The 25,395-nt window shown below is 43.6% G+C and overlaps 1 protein-coding gene across 2 annotated transcripts in view; it reads right to left on the reverse strand.

Annotated features, from left to right (window-relative positions):
* LOC308328519 (C-terminal-binding protein 2-like) overlaps nucleotides 1-25,395 on the reverse strand; it is a 242,381-nt gene that overhangs the window by 65,876 nt on the left and 151,110 nt on the right. The window contains exon 1 of one of the 2 annotated variants that reach the window (XM_080782397.1): nucleotides 23,200-23,504. The exons of the other annotated variant lie outside the window; for it this stretch is intronic. The gene's annotated coding sequence lies outside the window, so the exon portion shown is untranslated. Of the gene's footprint in view, nucleotides 1-23,199; nucleotides 23,505-25,395 lie in introns of those variants that run through there. 2 annotated transcript variants of the gene reach the window in all.

A 25,395-nucleotide genomic window follows, 5' to 3' on the forward strand; every position in this document is an offset into this window, starting at 1 on the left:
AAAAGCTCGAAACGCGGTACGAAGTGACTCGTTTTGAGCTTGTAGATCTGCTACTTTTGAATCCTGATAACAGTTTCCACCCAAAAGAGATGATATATACAGTAGCTAAAATACAAAATGACACAGATGCTTTCCAGGTTTCACTCGGCTATCAGCGCCCCCCAGGTGGAGGTAAAATATGGCACCATGCCCAATCTAGTGTTTATAATGTTCATACAGTGTGGCCAGTGTGTGACTGTAATTAATTCATCATACAGTATTCCAATAATTGATTAATTTAAGCAAATTTGGAGGCCATGGCAAAATGATACAGAACATTATTTATAACCTCCAAAACAACTCTCACAGTGTAATCCAGGGAGGACTTCTACTGTCCAGGTTATAAGTGAATGTTTCAAATATAGTACTGCTCTTGTTAGGATTATCTGTGTGTTTGTAGTTAACTGGCCTTGAGTCGGAACCACCGATCCCACCAATTACACCCACATTTAGGGGTCCGATGGGAGAAGTTCTTGGACTTCATTAAGCGAGGTGATATTGAAGAGGCTTTGGATGTATAGTGGTTAATTGGAGTAGTCAGCTGTGGAGTGGGGGTAAGGAACTGTGATGGGACATTGTGCATTTGTTTGTTTAACTAGTTAAATGTGTTTTTATATGTGAATAATTGCTTTGAAAATACTATGTTGTAAAGAAAAATCAATAAACATATGTTTAAAATATATATATATATATATTTAGGGGTCCGTTGTCCAGAACAGACGATCCGACCGCAATGCATGGGACCGACCGACTTCAAACTCACCGTTCATATCGGCCAGGACCCAACATTAGGATGCGCCAATTAGGAAGTTGGTCCAATATTCGATAAGGCGACAAAATCGAAACACTCTCCATGAATTCAGGTCTTCGTGGGGTGAGTAATTGACCAGGGGAAAAAACCTGTCATAACAGCATCGTTGCGTGTGCTTTGTCTGTCCTGCGCTATACGATAAGACATGTTCAGCAGAGAAACAGGACAAGCACGTGGGAGTCAGAGGCGAGGTAATTGAGCAGGAAGGAAAGCAGGAAATAACACTGAAGGTACAGCAGTGTGTGTGTGTGTGTGTGTGTGTGTGTGTGTGTGTGTGTGTGGGGGGGGGGTCTATTCTTACCTATGAATAGACTACAGGTGAGAGAAGGTAAGTGTGAAACTGCCATGTGAAAGCATTTCGGATTTTCCAATAACACATGAACGACCATCATTGTTGTAATATACCGCATACGGTATGTGTTTGTGTATGTGTATATACATATTGTGTATTGTGTATTGTCTATATTTTGTGTATCATCTGTAACAACTAACAATAGTATTATAGCCAGTTAGTTTGGCTATATGTTAGAGTGGACGGGTCAAGGCTCGGTGGTGACGGTGAGGTGACCACCGCTCCGGTGGTGAGGTGACCACCGGAGCTGAAATAACGTTGAGCGGTGGTGAGTAAAAACAGAGAGAAGGGCTGGGGCGGTGGTTTGCTCTTCACCGCGGCTCGTGACGTCATGTTGTAGTTCGGTGGTCACCTCACAACCGAAAATCCAGACTACATGTACGGTAGTATGAATGAGCCTTTAGAGTGTGACACCAGGGCAGCCGAATGGAATAGTGACAGAATCTATAGCCTACACCACATCTTGTGTAGAATGGGTCGAAATTTATATACATGCTAAAATGTCTTCCTTTACATTTTGTTGACAATATTGTAAAAATGTGTACGAATATCAATGGACCCAATGACTGTGGAGTATATAACTGAGCCTGATTGTTGAAGCTGAGTGAAGCTGATTGTTTCATTACATTTCTAATTAGTAGCGGACTAGCGGTACAATACCCACTAAAATACTACAAACACATGCACTAATACACAGCAGTTGGATTAATTCCAGGTACATGACATGATGCAGCTGATGAAGAGATCCACTCCATTATTTGGAAGGCTAAAAAACTAATGGGCTCCACTCAGCAGGTATACAGTATAAAGTCAACAGCAAGTCCTAGCAGAGCACTTACTCAATGGAGAGCAATGCAGGAAGCACAGTCAACCTTGAGAGAGCAACACCACAAGCAGACTGCTACTTTAAGTGCCGTTACTTAACGAAACAGAATTGGAGGGGAATTGGGTTGCGAGATATACTTCCAGAGCTACAGCCTCGGCAAGGAACAAGTGTGTGTAGCGACGCATACATGTTTTACTATGGTTGAAACTTAGAATTCGTTTTGGCATTAGGCATAGGGTTTTTGAGATAAAGGTTATGTTGGGCCAGCAGGTTAAGTAAAGATGGCATTATGAGAATTGGTTTTGATGTCCAATCAAAGGTAGTGTGTGTGTGTGTGTGTGTGTGTGTGTGTGTGTGTGTGTGTGTGTGTGTGTGTGTGTGTGTGTGTGTGTGTGTGTGTGTGTGTGTGTGTGTGTGTGTGTGCACCACACATTGATGCTACGTGCACACAAATCTGTTCCATATGAACACGCTCACTGACACCCACACATGTGTAGGCACACAACACACACACAGCCTCAGGGATTGTCTAGTTCAACAAACAGAAGCCAAGCAACATGTTCCTGTGTGAGCACACAGGAAGAGCTTGCTGTGGAAGAGCTGAGACCACTGACTTTATATCACACACACACACACACACACACACACACACACATCTTTGTGCGGACATCAAAACCATCATCCCGATTCCCTATCCTTCACTCTGAAAGAAATGACCCTAACCCTCCACCCTAACCTAAAGTGAGTGACATACTAACTAGAGGGAGCGACCACCCACCTATAGAACAAACATGGGCACCTTCTCTCTCTACTGCAGAGCGTGGAGTGCTCCGACACCATCCCTTAACAAATGTGGATCACTGGCTTCCCTCAGAACAGGACTGAAAAGATCTTTCAGGAGGCCTACAGGGGAGGTAAACTCACTTTTCCCATAGAAAGGTGATGGCATTCACCGCCTACAGTTTTTCTTTTTATAGTGTTTTATATCGATTTGTGTTGATTACTTCAATACACAGGACCAAAATGGAAACAAAAACAAGTGCCCAGGACTTTGAGCTCAAATGTCTGACCCAAATCATGAGTCTGAAATGTCTGGTTCTAAATTCTAATACGTATACTTAATTTTTATCCCACGATTGTGTAACCCATTCTTTCAACCAGTGTCAATTGTCTAATCAATCCTGGGCTCTATACTACCTCCACCAACCTGGGGAGAGCAACGGACTGACCTCATGCTTCCTTCAATGCATGAGCGTCCAAACATGAGCGTTCTTTTCACTCCTGGTTGGAGGATGTAGTGTGTGGAAGGAACACGTTATTCCAACCAGTTACTCCACCAGGTGCCCCGGGAGGCAGTATAGAGACCAGGATTTTACTGCATGTGTTTTGTGAAGGTACTTACTAACTAGTACTACCCTACGCCGGTACACAGGGAGAACATGCAAACTCCACACGGAAAGGCCCTTCAGTCATACTTATAAATGTGGGTATTCCACACACACACTGCGCCACACACACACACACTGCGCACCACACACACACACACACACACACACACACACACACACACACACACACACACACACACACTGCGCGCGCCACACACACACGTTCCTTGATGAGTTTGTGAATGTTATCACTCAGATCTCCGCCTTGCTAATAGTTTCTCTTGTGCCCATCCCTCCGAGCTGTGCTCAGTGGTAACAACAAAGTCAGATACCAAATCTGAAGTTCATTCGCAAGCACTACCTGGAAATAAGAAATGATGGCAGGTGCAGAAAACACAAGAGACATATATACAAAATACTGCATAGACGGCAGTTTTGAGAAACTATAATTAGATGTACTGCACTGTTTTCACTTCAACATTGACATTCAGTATGCTTCCAGTTGTGCAATACAAACTGTTTTAGACTCACGTCATCACACAGCATGATATCATTTAGCAATTAAAGATTTTTAGGATGATTAATTTAAATAAATGCACTTAGTAAATCAAAAGCATGCCGTGGGGGCCACAGCAGTTCTCATTCTGTAACAGAACTCTTCAGGGCTTTTTTTAAGGCTGACATTTTCTTTTAGAAGTGAATATTACAGGTGACAGCAACACAATGGAGTGTTTTTTTATGGTAGAAGCGTTGTTCATGCTGTTGGTATTCAGCCTGAGAGTTGAGAGGCGCTCAACGTCAGGGGCATGGGAACGCTTGTGGAAGCAGACGCAGCTGTGCACGGAGATAAAGTGGTGGTTAAGGAACCATCTGGAACTCTATAGCAAAATGAATCCTACCACAGCCCTCTGCCGGGGCTCACACACTCTGCAACTCTGTCAGCATTTCTGCTGTTTTAAATCAAAAGACAGCCTGCACAGACTGACTGAGAGGCATAACGCAGCACACGTCCTACTACTGCTACTACTTTATACTCATATACTGCATTGTACGGGTATCATATATATACACAAAATGAATGTGGGTATTACATCTCAGTTTGACGTCCTGTACAGAAAGATCTTCCACAACAACACAGAGAGAAGGGTTTAGAGAGAGAGACTTATTTTCTTTTGATGACTAATCTAGTGTTACCTCTCCTGAATGCGAACGAAAGGAAAAGCCTGGGTACGGAGGCTACCTCTCCTGTCTCACGTTCGTTTCGTCCTTTTGTGAAGGAAAGTCTGTTTGAGTGCCAGGCAACCTAGGAGGTCTTGTTTAGGTGGGCAATGGGACTGACTCAGACATGAGAGGAAGAGAAAGAAAGAGAGAGATAGAGAGAGAGAGAGAGAGAGAGAGAGAGAGAGAGAGAGAGAGAGAGTCATATTGATTGGAGCCACGTCCCAGGAGAACCCACAGCAGAAAGCCTGTGGGTTTGGTTAAAGGAAACTGAGGAGACGAAAGAATGACAGAACAGCTCCAGCATCAAACGCATCAGAGGACATTTTTTCACACTGAAGATCAGCCAGTTATATCATCAACCAAACCTTCCAGAATCACTTGACCTCAGTGACCCAGCTCAACTCCATGAACCCAATGACCTCTCTGTAAGCTGGAAGAACAGAGACAGACCGACAGACAGACAGACAGACAGACACACACACACGCAGACCATCTGATGTTTACTCTAGCCGATTTGTATAGTTGTAGGGACCACGCTGATTTGTAGGAAGTGGGGTATGTGTGCCATTTGGTAGATGTAGTAAACCATTGACTAAGTGCGTCACTGTGCATCACCGAAGCACTTCTTTAGACCGCGGATATCTTACACTACACCTCACACTATAAACGTTTCCAAATCACCAGGAAGACAAATCGTACAGCTGCCATCAATCAACTGGTGTAAGAGTGAATACTTAAAAGTCATTGATTTATGTCCCTGAAAGTGCACGATGGCAGAAAGAAAAAAGGAGAGGGGGAGAGAGAGAAGAAGGTGGATAAGGTTTCCCTTGTCTCATTAATGGGATAGTTGGGGCCTCTGAGGGGCACGTAAAACTGTCACCCTGACCGCTGATTTACACCTTCCTCCGTCCCACCTCCCTCTCCCTCTCTCATATCCCCATATCTCTCCACTGCGTTAAGTACACTGGCTGCTGCCAATTATGGCTCTGCTCCTTCTGCCTCTCTTTATCTTGCTCACCAACCCCCCCTCCTTCACAATTTCTCGCGGCGTCCACCCTTCTCGCCCTCCCGTTCCCTTCATTCTTCCTCCATTCTGTCAGCTTCTGGCAGACGAGCTTCATTTAGATTTTCCTTGTTTACTTTTCCCCTCTTCCCCTTTTACATGGCGAGCCGTGTTCCCCTCCTCGGCCCCTCCCCTCTTTTCTTCTTCTACCCTCTTCTCTTCTCTCCGATGCTCGCTCTGCTCTATAACATAATGGGACTGCAGCAACGCTAAATGCTGACTTGGTTTAATGCGCAATATTGTAATAACGCCCATTCGTCATACCGGGAAATGCGCAATGGTGGCATTGTTGCGCGCGGTTGGCTGGCTAGCTAGACTCACTGTGGCCTCTCTAAGTAACAAATCTCTGCAGACCATATTTTAATTAAATCAAAAGACATAAGCGCTCATGATTTCTGAAAGAAAATGGATTAATAGACATGGAATTGTCAATGGCATAGTGGCTATATGGGACAGATGCCTCCGGGCCCACACAGTTACACTTAAAAAAAGAACCCTTAAAAAAGAAAAGAACATGTGATGTAATTTACAAAACAGCGTTCATTTAAAATCTGTATAGATAAAAACAAATATGAATCAATTCGTAAAGCACACATACGTGCACAGCGCGCACAACCACACACACCCACATGAAACATGAGTCTACTGTGTTTTAGATGTCAAGAAAAAGGCCTGGCCTGTGCAGCCACTGATACCTTTTCTTATGCATGTCCCTACTCCCTGCAGGGACAGAGAGCAGCCCCTGCATGGGGGACAGACACAGCAGGGAGGGGCTACCCTGCACAAACAGAAGCGTTAATATTGTTAAACGTGACGCAGCATAACATCATAAATGAGCCCAGAAAGTCTAGTGTACTGTTCAGCCTACATTCAGAGATTCAAAACGGCACTGCAACAGGAACTGGCCGGCGGTGAAATCCCACAATTTCCCGCAAAAGGTTGGGTTACAGTTTTTTTCCGTCTTTTTTTGAGTGGTGCAACCACTCCAAGGAACAGCCATGACCGTGTTCACCTATGTACCTATGTGGCCATGAGCACCAGTATATGACTATGAGTACCAGTGGGGGCGCTGTTGTGCCAGAAACAGAGAGAGAGAGAGAGATAGTATTAGTGCTGCACTGTTGCCTGCTAATGAGAGAGAGAGAGGAGAGGGGGGGGGGGGGGGGGGGGGGGAGAGAGGGGAGTTGCACCACTCAGTTCACACGGGTGTGATTTCTTTTTTACACGCAGCGTTAGATGCGAGCGCACGGAAGGCACGTGAACTTCTAGTCTATGACAATTCTCAATTTCCACCACACAGGTGTATTCATGTTGCTATTGGACCCCACTGGTTGGTCTTCAGTGGCCCACACACCAAACGTTGTTGTCCAGTCTCCTGCAGGCTTATCAGATCAGTCAGGTGAAAGGTGTGAAACACCAGGCAACAGGCACGATCTCTACACATCGTACAGACTGTCGGTCGATGGTGTGTGTGCCTGCGTGAGTAGCATTATTGCCGCTGAGATGGGAGTCATGAGATGCAGTCAAAACAAGCGGTACGCAAAAGCGTTATTCATAGTCTAATATTTTCGGTGGTGAGATGACTACCGAACTACAACATGACGTCACAGAGCAAACCACCGCTCTCCCCAGCCCTTCTCTCTGTTTTTACTCACCACCGCTCCACGTTATTACAGCTCTGGTGGTCACCTCACCACCGGAGCGGTGGTCAGCTCACCACCGGAGCGGTGGTCACCTCACCACCGGAGCGGTGGTCACCTCACCACCGGAGCAGTGGTCACCTCACCACCGGAGCGGTGGTCACCTCACCACCGGAGCAGTGGTCACCTCACCACCGGAGCGGTGGTCACCTCACCACCGGAGCGGTGGTCACCTCACCACCAGAGCGGTGGTCAACTCACCACCGAAAATCCAGACTATGAATAGGCCTTAAGGGGGAAATGATCGCTTTCGTTGTATTCTACATAACCCGGTAGGTTAAATTTTAGTTTATAATGCCTTGACTAAAATAAACAAAAAGGCTTTGCTCTGAATCCGTACATGATAGAGACGTCTAGAAATATACACTGTACTGCAAGACATTTCCAGAGAGACAGATCATGACTGTTTAAGTCCCCTTGTCATCTCTGTCTGTAATGAGATGCTGAGACGGCTTCAGTCACTATACTTTAAAGTACTGCTGCTGTCAGTTCAGTTACTGTACGCACAAGCTGTACAGTTGTGTGGCAGCATGCAGTTCCATATACAGTATTGAGTTGACAGAGCTAGTCGCTCGGGCAGAACAAGGGTAAACAGTGAACCAGAGTGCTCTAACCCCCCCCCAGTGGCTGAGCTCGTTCTGTCGGGTGAACAATGGCAAGTGACCGCACCACCATTCTACACACTGACTGCACACACTGCACACAACAGAGACACACCGACGCTTATCGACACTTATCAATGCCGATGTCAGGCCACTCTGTCGAGGTCTTTAGGGATGGTATTGACATCCACGCATCATCCCTTGATAAACAAGACATCGCTTGCTCGCGGTCCTTTTCACCAGATTTTCACTGGGAGGATGCAGAGAGACATGTTGGTCTTCAGAGTTCTGCGCCCTTGCTGAGCAGGTTTCCTGGCCAACTTGTAGGAGTGCAGTGAGACAAAATGCCCACTCAGCCCGGGCTTCCCTCCCGTGAACACAGTCAATTATGTTTGTTGAAGAATCCAGGCCAGGACCTTTTACCCCTGGACCACCTAGACCGCCCCATGCAGTTCTAATGATAGGCCTTTTTCACACTGCCAGTGTGAAACTGCTGTCTATAGCTGTCACCATCACCTCACCCTTTAATTCGCAGCTATTTAGCACCTCTTCATCCCCAGCAAACGGATCATTAAGAACAAGGCTTGCTCAACATTCACCCAACACAGGGACCAACAGAAAGGTTTACTCCGATAACGCCAATCCAAGCATTAATAATCAACATCATCCTCAGTAGTCCCATACACCTTATCGAGGGAAATGTTTAAAACAAATTATCTGTAGCAAGACTGAAACCCCGAAGGAACGAGCCAGGACGATAAACGGCAATTATCTTTTAGTTCTTGGGGAGATGGCACTTTAAATCCTTACTTCGACAAAATAGAACATGCAGTGAAGAAATGATAATGCTGGAAAAGGGCCAAACTCTTTAAAAAGGTGTCTTCAATCAAACTAGTGGATGATTGAAGACTGAGGATGCCCTGGTCCCAGTTTAGAAGTACATTTAGGATGCTTACAGTAAGCTGTGGAGCTTCTGGAAATGAGAAGTATTGAGAGTATTGAATGAGAAGATTGGTGTATCAGAACATAATAACACTTCCCAACCCTTCTTGCTATGATAGTGAATGTATTGTATATAGTATTGTATGACATATACCTATAGTTAATTTAGTAATTGGACACATTTTGTTATTTTCTCCAGATAATGCTAGACAACATCTCTAAATAATTTCAATTAAACACCAAATGATATTCCTCGTTTGAAATAGTGACTTATGACATTGCAAAAGGTGTGACATCATATGTTTAAAGTTTATGTTTGCTTAGGGGTCTCCCAGTCTCTCCAGCTCTTTAACAAACAGAAAATACATTTTCAAGTTGGTTGCCAATGTACATTTTACACTTTAAATTTGCATTCCGACCTGAAAATGCATATTCTGTGGACTGAAAGAGCTGGAGAAGACAGGGGACGCTCCTGTTACTGAACAAAACACTATATACACTGTATATAATTTCCTCTCCGTTCCCTTCGGCCCTCCTCTTTGAAAACCTGTGACTTAGACCATTGGTGTTCTGGGATCGCCCGGGTGAAGCAGAGGCCAGACCCAGCCCTGAGGCCCACCAGCTGTGAGCTGAACGCCACTGACCTAGATTAATAGGAGGAACCCACCACTGCAGCACCAGGACTACTCAACACGCCCCGGTTTCCTGTATCCTGCCTGTCTGTCTGTCTGTCTGTCTGTCTGCGTGTGAAGTGATTCCATCTGTCAGTCTCAGCTGGGCTGTGAAAACGCAGCTGAATGCTGTTGCAATCTCACTCACTCACTCACACACACACAGCAACATCCTATTTTTCTTATCCTAAGAGGGAAAAAATGTAATGGTCTAGGAATGTATACAGTAGTGTACAGTGCACTTTGGCTGCAACCATTGTTAATTTTCTCAGCGATTATTCTATCGATATTTTGGATTAATCGAATAATAGACATTCTGTTTATAATTTATTTTAAAAAAGTCATATATCACAAAACAATTGTAATAGATTTTTTTATGATCAACTAACTTGATTAGTCTTTGTCGTACTACAGTGTTGCGCAAAAATTGCTGCAATCACTGCAATGTGAGGCTTTTTAATAAAAGCTTTTTTATAATCAATTAAATTGATTAGTCGTATTTCCTAGTGCAAACTCCACTCCTGCTGCTGAGCAACTATGAGGTTCTAATTCATAATTTTTGGCAGAGAAAGAAAGACGCTAGCGGTACCAAATTAGTTCCAAAAAGAGGAAACGTCACATTTGTCATTAGGAAATGGTTCGGTTGTTACAGGAACATTATTAATAGCGAACAAACAACTGCAGTCTATGAGTGAACTATCAGGCTAAAGAGAGCCGCCACTCTCTTTGCGGCTCCTGTACATTTGAGAGAGTTCCGGCAAGAATGTGAACTCTAAACCAGTCAGGGGTAAGCAACCTTAGGCACGGTTGCCATCGTTGGCACGGGGAAGGGTATTCACTGGCACACTGGCGTGAGAGAGAAATGAGAGCATGAAATAAAATGTGATGTATCCAGGTATGAATATCTTGTTGTCTATGTCTACACACACAGCGTATAACCATATTTCAGGTTCACTGTGCCCTGCTATGTTGAAGATTGGGAGTTGAGAAGGAAAGTAGCTTGCAGAAGAACTATATGCACTCAGAGATCACAAAGGCGATTGCTTAAAGATGTCTTAAATTTGTGGAGCGGCTGGTCTGTGTCACCACTCAATTCTATTCAATGGAGCTTTCTTTGGCATGAGAAAAACGTTTACATTGCCAAAGCAAGTGTCACAATACAATAAAAACTGTTGGGGAAAGTATGGGGAAAGTATATGCAGTTGGAGGGGGTACAGCATTTTGTAAACAGAGCTATGTCACATTCCATCATTCCATCACCACCAATATTGGCAGCAATGTTGTGAAGGCAAGAATTGGCCTAAACTAGCGATTAGATATACAATATTCTGGGAAAAGGTTGCTATTGATCTTGACAAAGAATCCCATCCCCAAGAATACAAATCTTTTAAACTCAAATAAGTCTGTCACGGGGCAACCCGTGCCCTATATACAAAGACACTTGAAACTGCTTTCTATAACATGCAAGGACTAATGTTTTAAACTTGTATGTAACGTGTATGGGAAACTGTGTGTTCACTGATTGTTTGCTAATTGTCTCTCCTGCACTGCTGGTGGCATTGCCCTTGATTAGGAAGGGGCCAAGTGCTATGCAGGGGAGGGGGGGGTTACTTCTTATGCTTTGAGTATTTGTCATTGAGTGTTCATGCTTATTTATATTTGTTTAATGGTAACACATCTTTAGTATGTTTAGGTTACTTTTATACAAGGGATTATTTATGACAGTATTTATTTATAAGTATTTATTGAGAAGAAAGGTTGCTAATTGCTCTGTGTCCTGTGGTATGATCCACCCCTATTTAAGGGAGGCTGCAGGGACAAGTGGGTTAGTTGGTTGTGGGCTTTAACACGGGTAACAGTCCTGAGGGAGAGCTACAGGGCCTTGGGTGACCAAGGTTTAACCTGAAGAGAGTTCTCATCCTATGTGATTTTGTTCAATTGTGTTTGCCTAAGTATTTGTTCTGTTGGTCTATTGTTGGCCAGTATTTAGTTTGTGTATGTGAATTGCACTGAAGAAAACTGTCTGGAGGTTGGTGGAGGAGTTTGGGGAAAATAAAAGCCCTTAACGAACATTTCTGACTGTTCTTGGAGCCTTGGCCGTTCGGGCAACTTCACATGTGGTGGCAGCGGAAAAGTGAACAGTCAGGATGCCTCCCAAGAACCACCATCAGCAGCAAGCCACAGCCTCAAAGGAAGAGGGTGCCACAGGGGGAGTCATCGAGGAAGACTTCCAGCCCAAGGTGGACACAACCATTTCCCAAGAGGCGGCGTTTATCAGCAGTGCCAGGCAGTGTGAGACCTTCATGTGGATCATGAGGGGTCAGATCGAGGAGAAGCAGGAGCACCAGCTCAACATGGTCAACCCCCAGCTCAACATGGTCAACCCCCAGCTCAACAGAGTCAACCCTCAAATCACCCAGCTCCAGTGGACACTGAGGCAACCAGGGTTCAGCCGATGGCGCCTGCAGAGCAGCAGAACCGGCCGGTGGCAGCGACAGGGCGGCGGCAGCACTGGGGCCAGTGGTGAGGCATGGAGACGAATGGTGACTTTCATTTGTGTTTTCCAACTCTGGGTCGTCTACAGAACGGGCCAGAACTGTACAGCGGACCTTCTTTTGAGGACGCCACAGGGGGCGTCTTCTGAAGGGGGGGGAAATGTCACGGGGCAACCCGTGCCCTATATACAAAGACACTTGAAACTGCTTTCTATAACATGCAAGGACTAATGTTTTAAACTTGTATGTAACGTGTATGGGAAACTGTGTGTTCACTGATTGTTTGCTAATTGTCTCTCCTGCACTGCTGGTGGCATTGCCCTTGATTAGGAAGGGGCCAAGTGCTATGCAGGGGAGGGGGGGGTTACTTCTTATGCTTTGAGTATTTGTCATTGAGTGTTCATGCTTATTTATATTTGTTTAATGGTAACACATCTTTAGTATGTTTAGGTTACTTTTATACAAGGGATTATTTATGACAGTATTTATTTATAAGTATTTATTGAGAAGAAAGGTTGCTAATTGCTCTGTGTCCTGTGGTATGATCCACCCCTATTTAAGGGAGGCTGCAGGGACAAGTGGGTTAGTTGGTTGTGGGCTTTAACACGGGTAACAGTCCTGAGGGAGAGCTACAGGGCCTTGGGTGACCAAGGTTTAACCTGAAGAGAGTTCTCATCCTATGTGATTTTGTTCAATTGTGTTTGCCTAAGTATTTGTTCTGTTGGTCTATTGTTGGCCAGTATTTAGTTTGTGTATGTGAATTGCACTGAAGAAAACTGTCTGGAGGTTGGTGGAGGAGTTTGGGGAAAATAAAAGCCCTTAACGAACATTTCTGACTGTTCTTGGAGCCTTGGCCGTTCGGGCAACTTCACAAAGTCATTTAAAAATAAATATTCGACCATATTTTTTGATCCTATAATCCAGCATGCATGATTGCAGGTACGGAAATAGTAGTAGGCTATACTGGCTTTTATGCTAATGTAAATAGAGACTACATCTTACAAATACTGCAGGTAATCCTTTTCTTGAAGATGTTGAGGGTAAAATCTGAATTTAGATGTTTTTGTATACCATGTGATTCTGTATAGGGCGCCACCAACTGTCACAATTAGCCCATTACATAATTGTCTGAATATTATAAAAGATGGAATTGAATTGAAAGTAATACATTAAATGCATGGCCTGGCCATAGTATTATTGTATATTTACGCTATTTGTATTTGTATTTTCGGCCTGGTGGAGACAATAAAATAAACAAACAATTTAGGAGGACAATCTAATGCTTTTGGGGGCCGTGATTTTTCCAATACCTTTTTTTATTTATTTTGTATATATATTTTTAATCTTCATTTTATTTGAAAGTGAAATATCCCTTTAATTGTCAACTAAAATGTCATGATGGTGACTGACAGCCTTATCCGTGAGGCACGTCAGAGTGTTGTGATGGTCGCACTTTTGTCTCAGCGCCGTCCAAGTTACTGTACATACTAACACGGCGGTAATCAGTTATATCATTATTCCATCATAGTCAATGTCGTACACAAAACGGTAACATTATTTATCATTCGTCAGCATAAGGATGTCTAGGTTCGTTCCCATCCAAGGGGCGAAATGTGACGCCTAAAGCGTGAGACTAGGCTGGACTAATGGTGAAAAGGAGCTCAACAAACCAGGTTCTGTCACAAGCGCATCTGCGTGAGAGACAGTACTTATGCTAGATTCTTCTCAAGTTGGTCAGTGAATTAATAGTCACGCTGATAAAAGAACCAATTTATGCATGTGCATGGTTCGTTTGTGTGTGTAAGAAGAGCACAGGTTGTATGTGTGCGTGTGCACGTGCGTGTGCACTAGTAGCCTACACGGTTGTGGTCGACGTGGTTGAGCCTACAGATATCTGCTGCCATAAATATGTATGTGAGAAAGTCAGGCTAATTATGCTGGACTACTTTAATGACCGCCAACAGGGGCAGGTATTCAACAAATACCAAAGAACACAGATGGCGCGCTGAGAGCCGCTAGCACCTTCTGCCACCTGTGAGCAACAATATGAAAGTATTAGAGAAACGGAGGTATACAGACACGGTGTGAGGGCAGACAGACGAGGCAGCGAACTGATATTTAATTAATAGAGAGAATATCATTTTGTCTGCCCCCTCATCGTCTTTTGCAATCAAGATCCGCAGCCTTTATTTGCCACATGCTCATCCATGTGTGAAAGAGAGGAAGGAGGAAAGGTCAAGGATGAGGTAAAAGAAAAACCCAGAGGAAAATAAACACTGGTGGGTGAATAAAAAAATAGAAAGAGAATAAAAAAAGATATGTAATGTAGAAGAGTCCTTAAAAGAAAAACGGCCTCAAAGCTCAGTCCTTCAAGAAATTAAATTAAAGTCAACTGAACTGATTTCTAATAAATGTGTGTTACACTAAATGAATAATACCAGCAGTGCAAGCACAAGGACAGTAATTAATACCTACTGTACATAGCAGTTGGGCACCGCTCATCTTTTTCCTTTTTTTTGTTACATTCAAACTATCTTGATTTGATGCAGCAGGTCAGTGTTGTAACAGTTGCTGGAGCACAGGCCAACTCAGCAGATTTTTTGCCAATGCAGCCCCCATGTAGTGTAGCACTCATATCTTACTAATGGACTTCCCTGTCTGCTACTGGCACGGGCCACGTTTGTAGAAAAAATAACACAATCAGGTCAAAGGGTGCAACTTAAGTAACTACAACCCACAGGGCTATAGCTGCATCTACTGTGGCCTTTGTAGCAAAACCCCGTTTACAGTTAATATGTTTGCCGAGTTCATGTTGTATTTGTTGTGACAGCAACTGAACACATTTGGAAGTGACGAATATTCCAGGTTACAGATAATAAAGACATAAAAAATGTTTTAAAGCTTTAAGGGCTAGCTTTAGAGGGGAACAATTACTTGCATTATAATACATTATGCATTTAGCCAAAATATATATATATATATATTGTGTGCGTGCGTGTCTGTATGTATATAATCTCATATCAACTCTCAGTGTGTATTCACAGTGAGCAGGAAGCACTGGGGTAGTGTAGTACAGCTTCTCGCTGGTGGTGAAACATTAACCCACAAGGAAAAATCATTTGTTCAGGATTGGGAATCACACATCACCGCATAGGCAAAAAATAAAAATTATGCGCGAACATGCCGGCAAGTTTAGAAGCCAACCATCCCACTACGTATCCCACATGCAGATTATCAAAGCTTTAGCCTCAGGCACGCCAAACATTAGAAATACACATTTTCATAACGTAGAGAAGCTTGATAAGCCTTTGTCATCCCACTACTATGCTACTACATCAGTGATTTTGCTTCAACTTCCATTACTTAAGTAGTGACTTCTGTTGCTTTTCCTATAATAGGAATAAGCATAAGGCTTAAGTTATATTTCTTCACCTGTCTGTGTGCGACTGTGCGTGCGCCGTGCGTGCGTGCGTGTGCGACCGTGCGCGCGCGCGTGCGTGCGTGTTATAGTAGTCGTAGTAGCAGGCTGGTGTTTGCAGTTCAGCTTACTCTACGGGAAGTGCAGTCTTTCACTCAACAGAACAGTTAGGGAGTCACTTGGCTCCATGGACCCATGCCAGATTCCCTTTTTGGAATCATGCCAGCATTTATGCCTGCAAAAGAGCCTGTTAAACATACAAAAGCCATGCTAAGTAGATTGTTTTTAAACAATTAAGACAGACGTTGAGACATTAAAAAAGAAAGGGTCTGAATTCTGAAACTACAATCTACGTTCATCATTCAAATACATTCGATTTTGTTAACATGTATGTCATACATGTGGTAACAAGCTAGAATCCAACTGCCTATGTAATGGCATCCCCAATCATCCTGCGTCCACACACACAATTTAAAAACGGCATTAAAATAAAATCCTTAGTGTACAAATGGAACCAAGTGGACCAATTAAAGTCTGTGGATTAGGGCCTGTGGATTTTGGAGAGATGACATTCCACATCCAGGTCAAAGTCCAGAGGAGCTTTGACACTCTGCTAGGCTGAGGCTCGCTGGCTTTATGTTACCACACTTCCAGTTCAACATCAACCAGGGACCTGACACCTAACTACATGACTATGCTAGCTTGTGTCCCACAGGCCCTGTCTAAGACAGCTACTCAAACTCTGCCACAAGACAGCAGCAAGACAGTAAAACAAGCTGTTAAACTTTATCTGTGTCATAACTGACAAAATAATATACCACACATGCCAGGACGCTAGAAATAGATTTCCCTGAAGATCTTCCGCCGTGTGTGTGTGTGTGTGTGTGTGTGTGTGTGTGTGTGTGTGTGTGTAATATACCATTTCCAAGTTGTCATGATTCATGAACAAAATCTGGACATTATGAAAGCCTCAGATTCAACACATTTTAGAATGAACAAAATTACCTAATGAACATTGCACACAGGGAAGATCTAATGAAACCACACCTACTATACTGTGCATGCCAAGATTGAGTACATACTGCACTATGCACTATTCCAGACTGAATCATCCTATTAGCCTGTGCATTCAGAGGGCCATTAGCATTTAAATATGCAGGAGCAGTGCTCCTTTGAAAACACCATTTTTACTCTGCTGTGAGGAGAGTTCTCCAGTTGTCATAAATAGCCTTTTTTTAATTCAAGGACCTTTTCAAATGTCAGGGCCAATCAAACAGCATGACAGGTCCTCTGGGTGGGAGGGAAAAAAAATACAGCTTGGAGGGCAGAGAAGAAAAGCAGGCTTATCATGCATATTCATGCGTTCAGATAGTTCAATGTCTGTGGTTTCAGAGAATTGTAAGCAGCGGCAAAACTGTTTGCAAGTTAACAGCCTTGAGTTGAAGGTTGTTTTGTTAGATTTGTTGTTGTTTTTTAACGTTTCTCAACTCCTTTACTGCACCACATCCAAATGTCAATGCCACAGCCGCACAATGAGCAAAGCGACATGTGCTCGCCCAGGAGTGACTCCCAAAATACCAACTCCCGACACTTTTCTATATTCTCCCTCCGTCAGCAAATTTGGGCCAAAAGTTCTCTCTCTGAAGTGTTGCTCAGCAGAACGAGCCAACAAACAGAGCCATCTCTCTGCTGGCTGGGGCCCACTTCGGCATTTTAGATGTCTCTCTCAGTTTACTAGTTTCCCAACATCAGCAGGATGGAACCTCCTGACACAAGTATATGTCAGCTGGACAGGAATGGGGGGGGGGGGGCAGGCACAATGGAGCCCCCCCTCCACACACACAACCTCCTCGCTCTGACTTGCTTAAGTTGACACTATGCAGGAGAGAAAGTGGAAAGGAAGGAAGAGAGAAAGGAGGAAATAAAACAATACCTTTTGACTGTACATTCCCTGTGTGTGTGTGTGTGTGTGTGTGTGTGTGTGTGTGTGTGTGTGTGTGTGTGTGTGTGCGTGTGTGTGTGCACGTGCGTGCCTAATCCACATCAGGAGTTGAACACTACGCCAGCACAACTGGTGGGAGCAGTGCTCACCTCCCCACCTATTTTCTCACTTTTTTCTGCCATTCTTTCTTGCTCTCAACCTTCCTTCCTCGCACTCTCTTTCTCTCTCTCTCTCTCACTTCAAGCCTTTCAGTATGAACAGCATTGGCAGTGGCAGTAGCCAAAAGCGTTGGTTTTATAACAATGCTTTACAGAAAGCCTCCTCTCTGCCCTGATGTGAAGTGCAGGCAGTCAAGAACTGTACCGCGTGTGTACATACATGTACACACTTACATGCAAAAACCTATACACGCACGCACACATTGTGCCTCTATTGATTTCTTACATGCAAAAACCTATACGCACGCGTATTGATTTCTAATCTCCCGAGGTCTGTAAGACACTTTCTGCCAGGTGTGGAGGGTGCAGATTTAGGAGAGAAGATCAGTCATTTATTCTTCCATGGGCAAACCACACGTGCTCGTACAACACATGCATTCCACATATTACAGTTTAATACCTCCCTATTAGGTCATCATCTCTGCCCCCTCAGTACTCCATCATCCTTCCACCTATAATGAACGTATACATGCAATTAAGAGCAATTAGTCCATCTTTTAGGGGAGACGGGCCAGTCATTAAAGAACGGGAATGAATGGCCCTCCGTAGTGCAGTGCTTTACACCAGGTGGGAGGTCATTAGCAAGCCCAGCGATGTGAGCAAACTCCTGCCGTCATAAATACAGGAGGACAGTAAACAACCTTCACCACAATCCCACAGCTGCAAGGTAAATAATTTACTGACGCGCAAGCATGAACGGCTGAGCGTACAGCACAGATGAATGTTCGTCGGTTTCAGGAGCCCAGGGATTATTGGAAAATAAAGCTATTTTGTTGTCTTCCAAATTGAGCCGTTTCCAGTTCCCACTCATCACACATCAGGGGACTGAGAATGGAGTGTATGGTAAGACACACAATGAAGGAAACTAATGCTGAGCAACGACAGGTTGCAGTAATGAACAGATGCAACATACATGCAATGCTGATATCAGTAAAACTGTTCATTATCGAATTATATCCAAAAAATACCCAGATTTGAGCGGGAATTGTAACTATGTTGAAATCAGTCCTGTCTTAGCGAGATAAATAGAGAATGGCTGAGCTGATTTTCCCGGAGAAAAAAAACCCAAAGGTCAAGGTCACAATCAAGTTCAAATTCAAAATAACTCGAGAACAGATGGCCATATTTTCAGAAAGCTTGGTGGGAATGGTCAGGACGGGCTGCCCCAAAGAGATGATACTGTTATAGGTCAAAAAGGTCAAGGTCACAGATGCTGGTGCGTGCAGGGTTTGTACCTCCAGGGTGTATTTGTTTAACCACTTTCACCCTGGCATCCCTATTTTGGGCATAGGCTCAAATGTTTCAAAAACCTTTTTTTACCTTCCAGATATTTTCAAAATAGCAGATCTACAATCTCAGATAGGCTATTTTAGAAAACCTTTTAATAGAGCTTAAGTGCTTAATTAAAAGCAGTAAACCACTGGTCCACTGCCAACTTGGATCATAGCTGGTATTGATTCTACATTACATGGAATATAAGCCCATGGCGGTTTGTGTACACAAACACAATATGTGACAGGAGCAGTAGAACTGTAGCAAGGAATGTAAATATAGTAACAAAAACTGGCCCCACACTTGAGGAAGATGCACAAGAAAATGCATGCACGCACACACCCACGAGAGGCTCAGGTCAGCCAGTATCTTTGAGGCAGCACTGGGCAAACAGACCTTATCAGTGAACAGAGTTAGACACCTGCTGTAATCCATCTCTAGTCCCCCTCCCTATCCTTTTTGTTTTTCTCTAAACCATCGTTCTTCATCTTCCCAATCTCAAACACCATTTGTACACTTGACAAAAATTTAACAGACACACAGCAAGCTATGCCAGGTGTTGGAGAACAAGAGAAAGCTTCATTTAGGCTACATGCAAAGGAAAAGTCATTCTTTGAGACAACAGTACCACCAGCCACATAGTTCAAACACAACCCTTGCTGAAGTCACAGGTTGCACCATGCCCTCACGTTACTCATCACTCCAATGATAGAATTTCTTCGACAGGAATATTTTAGTTTAAAGGCAAAGTTAAGCATTACCTCAGGGACAGGATCTGAGATGAGAATTGCGTTTCCCCTTGTTAATTCTATGCACCTGAGGAATAAGTGTGTTAAATTCAATAGCAGGAGAACTGTTGAGTGATGGCCAAGTCTTAACACAGAAAAACTAGACACTGGAGGGGGGGGGAAGTCTCTTAAAAAGGAAAAACTGCAGCTACATCCCAAGGTCTAAAGGCCTACATCCTCCTCGCTCTGTAATTTTTAAGAGCTGGTTGAGTGATTGACATTAGGCTGTACGTTTTGGGCCCTTGGCAGATGGCATATTGTAATTTCACACCCATTACCTCCTCTTGACAATGCATAGCGCAATCACAGGCTAGTAAAATCCTCTCAATTCAGCTCCTATGGGAACCTTTAGAAGGCGTTAGTGGCTTTGCCATTACGGGAATTCTCCGTAGAATTCACAAGAGCTATTTCAACAGCGTCCAAATTACTGTGTTAAATGGAGAATTAGGTACTGAGAATATATTAACCAGTTGAAATTGCATTGCTGTGTTTGACTTCAGATGGGCAGTCAAAACACAATTCAATCATTAATTAATATTGCCTTTTCTTTTTTTCTCCGTCTAGTGTCTACTCTAGTAGTCTGCTTCACACTCATATGAAGTGTTACGTCGTCATTTAGTGACCTAACATTACAGTCCATACACCTGGCTGGCCAACGATTTACGTAATAACTTAATAAGTGATCTAAACAAACATTGTAATATTCTAATATCTACTTATTATTCTAATAAGTCCATAGACTTGGCTGGCACAAGATTTACGTCATAAGTGCTCTAAACAAATCCCATAGACTTGGCTGCCATATCTTCAAAAGCCATGCCTTGGAGGGGCTAGTGCCCCTCAAAAATGTTCATCAGTTACTTTTCTGACCAGGCCTATTTTATGAAACAGCTGGGAAATTAACAGTTTCATCGCCGGGATTGTGGGATCGTGTTTCAGGCTTCATTGCCCGTGTTTAAAGTTACCTTTGAACAGCCACTGCGCAGGCCCGCTGAGTTGCTACTTGCTTGTCATGAAAATCTACTTTAAAACGGTGTAATCACTTCAGTGTTCAAAAGTACTGTATTCCAAAGTGGCGATCACAACAGCGCGGACGAGGAAGTGCAGCGCTCCGCTCCACCCCCTCCATTGTAATGAATAGGGACTCAAATTCCCTTAAGGAATAAACAAGTCAACAAAAAAATAAGTAAGAGTGAATATCCTACATAAATAATAGTGCATTTGCAATATCTTTGGTTATACTCGCTTTGGTTACTCTCCATAAAAAATGTAGAACACAGCAACATGGGTACTGTACACACACACACACACACACACACACACACACACACCACTATGAACAGTATACTACAGTAAAGTACAACTTCCATTCAACATTACGTATCACGATTCACGCAGCTCAGCTAATACAAAGACAACCGCACACCATAGGAACAGGTGGCGAGCAAAGGAAGAGGCAGCACCAGGGCTTTCAGGAGCCATCATCATCATCATCTTTTCCTGCATCGGCGCACTCACGTTCCCATCAGCTGGCTGCTGACTTACAGTATAAGACAGCACAGGCGCACAAGATGATCCCATCTTGCAAGTAGGAGACGAGCCATGTAAAACAGTGCTCCCTACAAACACAAATCATGTTCGTAATCACAGTTCACCGATTCCACCAGTCACTGGGGAGCATCTGTTGAGGCAAAATGGTCTCTTCACAACCCCCCCCCCCCCCCCAACACACACAAACATACACACACACACACACACACACACACACACACACTTCCCCAGCACTAGCTACCAACAAGTGCGTCCTGTGTGCACAATGTCATAAATATTAAAGTGCTGGTTTGCATTTCCCGGGCGTTGGTGATAAATCAAAAGGTCTGATAGGAGCTGCCATGTACATTGTGATTCCATATGTGTGATGCATTTGCCTCAGGGTGGGGTGGGGGGGGACAACTCTTCACTTTCATATCTGATTCTGAATACATAAAAGGCGAGGGAAGACGTGAGGGGAAGTTCAGCTCCCAGTGGAGCTGAAAGACAGAAGATGAGGGAGGGGATGGGGGGAGAGAGGTGTGTAGTAAGGAGGTTGGTTGGTTGTGGAGGGGACTGGGGAGGGATGTAGGCATCATGGAAGGAGGAGTCTTCCTGTATCTGTTGGAAGGCGGGTGACAGTTCACAAAACACGGGATGAGGAAACCAAGTGCTGGGAAAGAAAACAGTTACTGCATAGTCATAGTGTATGCCATAACAACGGTGAGCTTTCACCAACAAAGCCAATACAAAAGCAATTAGTCATCTCTCATCTGCACGTATTTCGCATATTTCTTCCTCGCATTCATGATAATTGACCACCATCTCCGGCTATGAAGACAACTGAGAGACATTTTTAATTTGTCAATTGTCAGAGCTTAAAACAGGTGTTTCATCTCCCAGCTCTGTGCAGAAAAGAGGTTGCACGTCACAGTCAGCATATCATTAATATGGGAGGGGGGCCCTTTTCTCTGAGGGTCGGACCGTTGAACATAGTTCCACGGTGACAATGCCCATGGGGGGGAGCAGATGTCCACTGCCAGCAGCAGCACATCTGCATACAGCCAGTAGTCCCCACCCCTTCACTGGTCAAACAAAGGAGTACTCCTCCACTTTTCAGAGATTTCTTCCACTTCAGACTCCATATACACAGAGGGGGGAAAATAATGTGTATGAAGGTTTGTCTTTTTAAAGCAATTCCCACTTGGCCCTGGTGTTGTCCACCAGTTGTACTATCAGCCTATTTGATTGTTTTTAGTCATTCAAGTCAGCCAAATAAGCATGTTTTGATAAGTTAATACCAAACTTTCTTAAATGGAAATTGTACACACACACACACACACACACACACACACACACAGGTTGCAACTTAAAAGATACAAATACATCATAGTGCCTGTATTTGTTGTTAAGGCTTGGCTTCATTTGCTATTCCAAACCCACTATCGTTATGTGTGCATGGGTAAAAACCACACGCACACACCAAATAGAAAAGAACCAAGTTCATGAACGTGTTCCCTTCGCTGACTTCCAGTCCCAGAACAGGCTCACACTGACTGACTGAATAACTACTGACTAGACTTCATGAAGATTAGATTACTCAATCACACATCATAACGACGAGTTAAAAGAAATGCTACGCAATAACGCAAGGGTCTTCAAAACACTCCCACACAGCAGCTGCTGTTAAACTTAATTACGAATGAATATGTCGCTTGCCGACAAGAACATGCGACGACAGCGACACCGTTTGTACCACGGCGTACAAATGAGGCTTTATCGTCCAGCTTGGTGATGGCGCAGGCACACATGGACATGAGATGCGAGTGCAGCTTTCCAAAGTACCCCAGCAGTGGAACACACTCACTCACACAATTATTTTCACCACCCTTGTGCAATAATCTTAATTCTTAAATCCTACCTCTCGACTGTGGCTGTTTACTGGGAGTTCAAACGCCGGCTTTCGTGCTCCGAGATTAGCTCAACGGACACCGCACTTCATATATCTCGATAAGATAATGATCCACCTTGAGATGGCAATACAAAAAAAAAAAAAAACTTAAATCCGAAACGGGACAATCTCCGCCACAGAGAAACCGTTTCTGGTCTCTCTTTTTTTTATTCCAAAACAAACAACTAGCCTTTGCTCTCTCGATGTTGTCAGGTTATCCCACTGTTTACTAAAACGGTTCATAAACACTGCTATTCTTTCCTCCTGCAAGAATTGAGAGGTGTGTATCAGTTTGTTTTTCCCTTTTTTTTCTCCTCTCGCTTTTTGAATAAGGCGGAGCCTTGGCCACCTCGCTTACACGCGCACGCACGGACGGACGGACACACACACACACACACACACACACACACACACTACATACAGTAGAGTAGGCTAGCTACACGTTGAAGTTGTTGATGATGGTCGTGGTGGGACAGTCAGTGGACATTTTCGAGAAAGCAGTTCGGTTCACAATTTACACTGAGTGATGATGTCTGATGATGTGCTTAATTGCCTTGCAGCTTGTAAATGATGCTGAGAAAAAGAAAAAAAAATGTGTACCATCATCACTGACACTACAAAACAAATGGTGGCATGTGTTATGTCGATGCTCCTTGTGTGAAAATGAATGCACTCACAGTCTCACACTCACAGACAGACTCACAGCCTAACTAATCTATTCGATCCGTGTGCTGTGTACGTGTACGTGCGTGTGTGCGCGCACGCGCGAATTGCGAAATAAAGATACCGTAGGTAGCCTGCCTAGATATGGTCACTCACTGCTGCTCATCTTCACTCATCTCTTTCTTGTCCTGCATTTATAAGGCAGCAGCACTGTCTGCAGCTGCAGTTTGATGTCATGTTTAAAACATGCAATCTATCTTGTTTCCTTTTATGGCCCATTCTCAGGGGCAGAATGCTTGTGGGACTTCCGTTCATTCACCCAAGATCGCCCTGCCATATAACATGGTGCAGATGGCAGAAGGGATCTTTGGAATTCCTGCTTGCTTTACTTCCCACAGAGTTTTCCCAACACTAGTCAAGCACGACACTTTAGTACTACACTATAGGTACTTTGGTTTAGTTTAAAGGTGGTGTAAATGATAAATTATTATTTCTTCATTATTATATTTATTTTGTATTAGTATTACTACCGATTAAAAGGCAGGCAGCGGGGGTCTATCTCCATCTCCAGCTCGGATACCAAATGTATTCCATCACGGATTCCAATTTTTTTCAATCAGGAGATAACTTATAATGGATATTGAAATTTGAAAATAAATAAAGACAAAATTGGAATTGGAAAACTATTACATTGAATAAATTATCTTTCTGGGGGGTTATCCCCTGATTGGACAAAATGTCCAGACATGAAAATGTCTTTTCTGTGTAGTGTAATGAGCTGGGGAGACCCCTTTACTGAACAAACAGGCATCCTGACCATGAACATACTGACTGTCACTTCTGAATGGCTGTTATGTTTACAAGAATTGCTCATTTATGAATTAACATAACGTCATGTGTTCCATCTCCTGTGAGAATTAAACATTTCTATTACTCCTTCCATGTCGAAACAGTGCAATACTGAATGTAATGTGATTTTGAGTGTTATAGCAAATACGCAGATGTTGAGAGCTTCTGTAAAGTGATAATGTGACTTGTGTACATTGTAAAAAATAAATAATAGGAAATACACCAGATGTTAATTGTTAATGAGTGGTGTAGGGAAATGACTGTTTTGGAAGTGGGTTTTTTCGTTTGACGGAGGAAGTGTTTCTCACTAAGGTTTTAACGTATCAACCTCTCATAAATCCTCACAGCTTGGATATAAAATAGACCGCTTGTGTTTAGGTAATGTCCATTATTGGCGAGGGGTTTTGCAGGTAGCAGGGATGCCAAAGAACAGAGTGAAGGTCCTAGCAAAGGTTCTGTCACTGCACTTATTGGCCACATATGCCACATATGGAAATTGTATCCCTTCCCTATCACTATGAGGACCTTAACAGTGGTATGACATGTTAGCCACTGGCCATGACTATATTCCCTCTAAATTTCTCAGAGACTCAGCCATCTTATAGCTCCAATCATCACCCACATAATAAACCTCTCCATCAAACAACTCCCAAG

The sequence above is a fragment of the Protomyctophum bolini genome (assembly GCF_963924005.1).
Source record: "Protomyctophum bolini genome assembly, chromosome: 14".
Classification (NCBI taxonomy): Eukaryota; Metazoa; Chordata; class Actinopteri; order Myctophiformes; family Myctophidae; genus Protomyctophum; species Protomyctophum bolini.